The sequence below is a fragment of the Oncorhynchus gorbuscha genome, linkage group LG24 (genome assembly GCF_021184085.1).
Source record: "Oncorhynchus gorbuscha isolate QuinsamMale2020 ecotype Even-year linkage group LG24, OgorEven_v1.0, whole genome shotgun sequence".
NCBI lineage: Eukaryota > Metazoa > Chordata > Actinopteri > Salmoniformes > Salmonidae > Oncorhynchus > Oncorhynchus gorbuscha.
In genome coordinates this window covers 14,541,991-14,546,842 of record NC_060196.1, presented here as the reverse complement: position 1 = coordinate 14,546,842, position 4,852 = coordinate 14,541,991, and the positions used below count along the sequence as shown (strand labels likewise).

The following is a 4,852-nucleotide window of genomic DNA, read 5'->3' as shown; positions in this document are numbered from 1 at the left end:
GTGGTGGTGGTTGCTGCCGGAATAGCGGTGGTGGTGGTTGCTGCCCGAACAGAGGTGGTGGTGGTTGCTGCCCGAACAGAGGTGGTGGTGGTTGCTACCCGAACAGAGGTGGTGGTGGTTGCTGCCCGAACAGAGGTGGTGGTGGTTGCTGCCGGAATAGCGGTGGTGGTGGTTGCTGCCCGAACAGAGGTGGTGGTGGTTGCTACCCGAACAGAGGTGGTGGTGGTTGCTGCCCGAACAGACGTGGTGGTGGTTGCTACCGGAACAGAGGTGGTGGTGGTTGCTGCCGGAATAGCGGTGGTGGTGGTTGCTGCCGGAATAGCGGTGGTGGTGGTTGCTGCCAGAACAGTGGTGGTGGTGGTTGCTGCCAGAACAGCGGTGGTGGTGGTTGCTGTCGGAACAGCAATGGTGGTGGTTGCTGCTGCCGGAACAGCGGTGGTGGTGGCTGCTGCCGGAACAGCGGTGGTGGTGGCTGCTGCCGGAACAGCGGTGGTGGTGGCTGCTGCCGGAACAGCGGTGGTGGTGGCTGCTGCCGGAACTGCGGTGGTGGTGGTGGTTGCTGCCGGAACAGCGGTGGTGGTGGTTGCTGCTGGAACAGCGGTGGTGGTGGTTGCTGCTGGAAAAGCGGTGGTGGTGGCTGCTGCCGGAACAGCGATGGTGGTGGTTGCTGCCGGAACAGCGGTGGTGGTGGTTGCTACTCGAACAAAGGTGGTGGTGGTTGCTGAAGGAACAGAGGTGGTGCTGGTTGCTTCCGGAATAGCGGTGGTGGTGGTTGCTGCCCGAACAGAGGTGGTGGTTGCTGAAGGAACAGCGGTGGTGGTGGTTGCTGCCAGAATAGCGGTGGTGGTGTTTGCTGCCCGAACAGAGGTGGTGGTGGTTGCTGCCCGAACAGAGGTGGTGGTGGTGGTTGCTGCCGGAATAGCGGTGGTGGTGGTTGCTGCCCGAACAGAGGTGGTGGTGGTTGCTGCCCGAACAGAGGTGGTGGTGGTTGCTACCCGAACAGAGGTGGTGGTGGTTGCTGCCCGAACAGAGGTGGTGGTGGTTGCTGCCGGAATAGCGGTGGTGGTGGTTGCTGCCCGAACAGAGGTGGTGGTGGTTGCTACCCGAACAGAGGTGGTGGTGGTTGCTGCCCGAACAGAGGTGGTGGTGGTTGCTACCGGAACAGAGGTGGTGGTGGTTGCTGCCGGAATAGCGGTGGTGGTGGTTGCTGCCGGAATAGCGGTGGTGGTGGTTGCTGCCAGAACAGCGGTGGTGGTGGTTGCTGCCAGAACAGCGGTGGTGGTGGTTGCTGTCGGAACAGCAATGGTGGTGGTTGCTGCTGCCGGAACAGCGGTGGTGGTGGCTGCTGCCGGAACAGCGGTGGTGGTGGCTGCTGCCGGAACAGCGGTGGTGGTGGCTGCTGCCGGAACAGCGGTGGTGGTGGCTGCTGCCGGAACTGCGGTGGTGGTGGTGGTTGCTGCCGGAACAGCGGTGGTGGTGGTTGCTGCTGGAACAGCGGTGGTGGTGGTTGCTGCTGGAAAAGCGGTGGTGGTGGCTGCTGCCGGAACAGCGATGGTGGTGGTTGCTGCCGGAACAGCGGTGGTGGTGGTTTTGACCATTGCCGGATGGGTCATGGTGACATCTGCCAGTGTGGTGGTGGGCACAGCTGCAGTTGAAGCAGCAGTTGTTGCAGCGGAGATGGTTGCATTAGTCATTGTAGTAGCGCCTCCAAAAAGGCAACATTCAATGCAATGTTTACATTTTGCAATTAATAAAATAAAATGTTATTGGTCACATACCCGTGTTTAGCAAATGTTACTGTGTGCGTAGCGAAATGCTTGTGCTTCTGGTTCCGACAGTGCAGCAATATCTAACAAGTAATATCTAACAATTTCACAACGAATGGATTTAAGAATATATAAATATATGGGTGAGCAATATCAGAATGGCATAGACTAAGATACAGTGGAATATTATAGAATACCTTTATAAACATATGAGATGAAGTGTCTGATCAGTTGTGTTTTGGGATCTCATGAAGGCCAGAATAACAAGATAACTGTATCTTTGAATGCATATATTTCCTAGTTGTCAGGGTCATACCCAAATTTTGGGGAACTGATATGATTAAATTTGAAACCAATTTGTGATAAGATGTAACGTGATGTTAGACTTCTAAATTAGAGAATTGTTTTTCAAATGAAGTCTTAACCAAGTCAGTGGCCACGGCCCATGTAAGTACAGACATTACGACAAAAGAAGGGACAACCCCTTTTCCCCTGAGTGCATAAAACCCACTCGTGAGAAAATGTACAATTAGTCAAGAAAACGCAAGGACGGGAGTCTGGTACATCTGGATACGTACATCTGACGTATCCATTGTAACAGAGCTACAACTATGAAAGATTTTGATCTCTGGTGGACACAGCCAGAGAATTTCTGTCGACCGACTCTCCAGCAGACAGATCGAAGATTTCGTCAGAGACAACAAGACATACAGGCGTGAATATACATATTGCAATTATTTTCAAATGAGCGGCTGTTCATATGAAAAGTATAATCATTTCAATGAGCCTAGTTATCAACTGTGTATAGTGGGTCCCATTGTCTTTCCCACTCTTTATCTGTCCCCACCACTGTCCATTGTCTACCAAGCCGTCATATCGGTTTAGTCCACTAGGGACCCTTTATTGCATTGTGTTAGTAACCAATAAGCAAGACATCGGAGTCCGCAACATGGCTGGTTTTCCTTTTGTATCCTCTGGTTTTCCTTTTGTAGTCCATGATTGTCTGTAGACTCTGCCATATACGTATTGAGCCGTTGAATTGTGAATCCACTTTGTCTCTATACTGACGTTTTGCCTGTTTGATTGCCTTGTCGGAGGGAATGACTACTCTGTTTGTATTCTTCCATATTCCCAGTCACATTCCATGTTTAAATGCGGTGGTTCGTGTTTTCTGTTTTACACGAATACTGCCATCTATCCACGGTCTCTGGTTAGGGTTGGTTTTAATAGTCACAGTGGGTACAAAATTCCTATACACTCCCTGAAAACTCAGTTATGATTTCAGTGAATTCGTCCATATTATTCTCGGAAGCTACCCGGAACATATCCCAGTCCACGTGATCAAAACAGTCTTGAAGCATGGATTCCAATTGGTCAGACCAGCGTTGAATAGTCCTCAGCAAAGGTACTAACAGTTTGAGCTTCTGCCAATAGGAAGGGAGCAGAAAAATGGAGTTGTGGTCAGATTTGCCGAAAGGAGGGCGGGGGAGGGACTGGTATACCATCCCCGGAAGTTGGAGTAACAGTGGTCTAGAGTTTTAGCAGCATGAGTACTACAGTCAAATTGCTGATAGAATTTATGCAGCCTTTTTCTCAAATTTGCTTCGTTCAAATCTCCAGCTAAAATAAATGCATCTTCAGGATATATGGTTTCCAGTTTGCATAAAGTTCAGTGTAGTTCCTTGAGGGCCATCGTGGTATCAGCTTGAGGGGGGATATAGATTTGATTGTGAGGTATTCTAGGTCAGGTGAACAAAAGGACTTGAGTTCCTGTATGTTATCACAATTACATAATTTGTTGTTAATCATCAAACATACATCCCCGTCCTTCTTCTTCCCAGCGAGATGTTTATTACTGTCGGTGCGATGAACTGATAATGCAGATTGCTGGACCAACTCCGACAGTATATCCCGAGAGAGCCATGTTTCCGTGAAACAGAGTATGTTGCAATCCCTGATGTCTCTCTGGGAAAAAAATCTGTCCCTAATCTCATCACCATTGTTAATCAAGGACTGAACATTATCAAATAATATACTCTCTGATGTGTCATGTGCGTTCCTTCTAAGTTGGACTAGAAGAACCCTCCAAGTACCCCTTTTTTGCTGGTGTTGTTTTGGGTCAGCTTCTGGAATCAGTTCAATTGCCCTCGTGGTGCAAATAAAGGATCTGCTTGGGGAAAGTCGTATTGCAGGTCATAATGCTGGTAGTGCTGGTGAGTTACCGTCGCTCTGATATCTAATAGTGCTTCCCAGCTGTAATAAATAACACATACATGTTCTGGGCTAACAATGTGAGAAAAAATACATTAAAAAACTAAACACTGCAAAGTCTCCTAAGAACTAGAAGCGAGGCAGCCCTATCTATCGGCGCCATCTAGTGTTTTGAGTGTGTGAGAATAGGTAAAGCGATGTGTTGATGAATTGTCTTACATGTGACCACAATGGAGGATGAATTGATAGGTAAGGTCAGGCCAGACGTGTTGGAAGTAATGGCAGTTTTAAGGTTTGTGCTACCAGGCTATCGTTAGGCACTGAGCTGATGTTGTTGAATATCAACGTAGAATCCACCACAATTGACCCTGACCTGAAGATAATATGAGAAAAATGTTAAGAACTTTTACAAGCATTACTTCAGTAACAACCCACTCCCAAGGCATACTTAATAACAATGCTCATTGAAATGTTATTTTTCTCCATCATCCACACTGTTTCAAAGTCATTCAGATGATAATCATGTACCCACCTGAAACTATTGACAACAGTTCAAAAGAATCTGGCTCCAAATTGATCCTTGAACAAATTATCCAGCTGAAAAAAAGTGTATACAAAATTAAGTTATGTTATAATAACAATTCAACAATGTAAGGCTGGTAATCAAGATGCCATATGATGAATTATGACGAAGAGGTCAATGCAACTCCTGGAAGACAGCAAATCATCAGATATCATTATGTGTGTATAACAGAAGATGTATTGGTGTTAAAGACATTTTCTACATTAAGCATCGCACACAGCTTCGACAACATCTGATCACTGTTAACGATCAGAATTGTATTGTGACATGACAAGATAGAACTTGATGTCCA

At 47.7% G+C, this 4,852-nt stretch overlaps 1 long non-coding RNA gene across 1 annotated transcript; it reads right to left on the bottom strand.

The window, feature by feature from the left end:
• Nucleotides 1–1,694: 1,694 nt before the first annotated feature.
• On the bottom strand, nt 1,695–4,520 carry LOC124013371. Its single transcript, XR_006834854.1, has 3 exons — nt 4,510–4,520; nt 4,197–4,350; nt 1,695–1,705 (listed from the first exon to the last, which is right to left on the bottom strand). It is a non-coding gene; the product is annotated as an uncharacterized LOC124013371 (long non-coding RNA).
• Nucleotides 4,521–4,852: the final 332 nt, after the last annotated feature.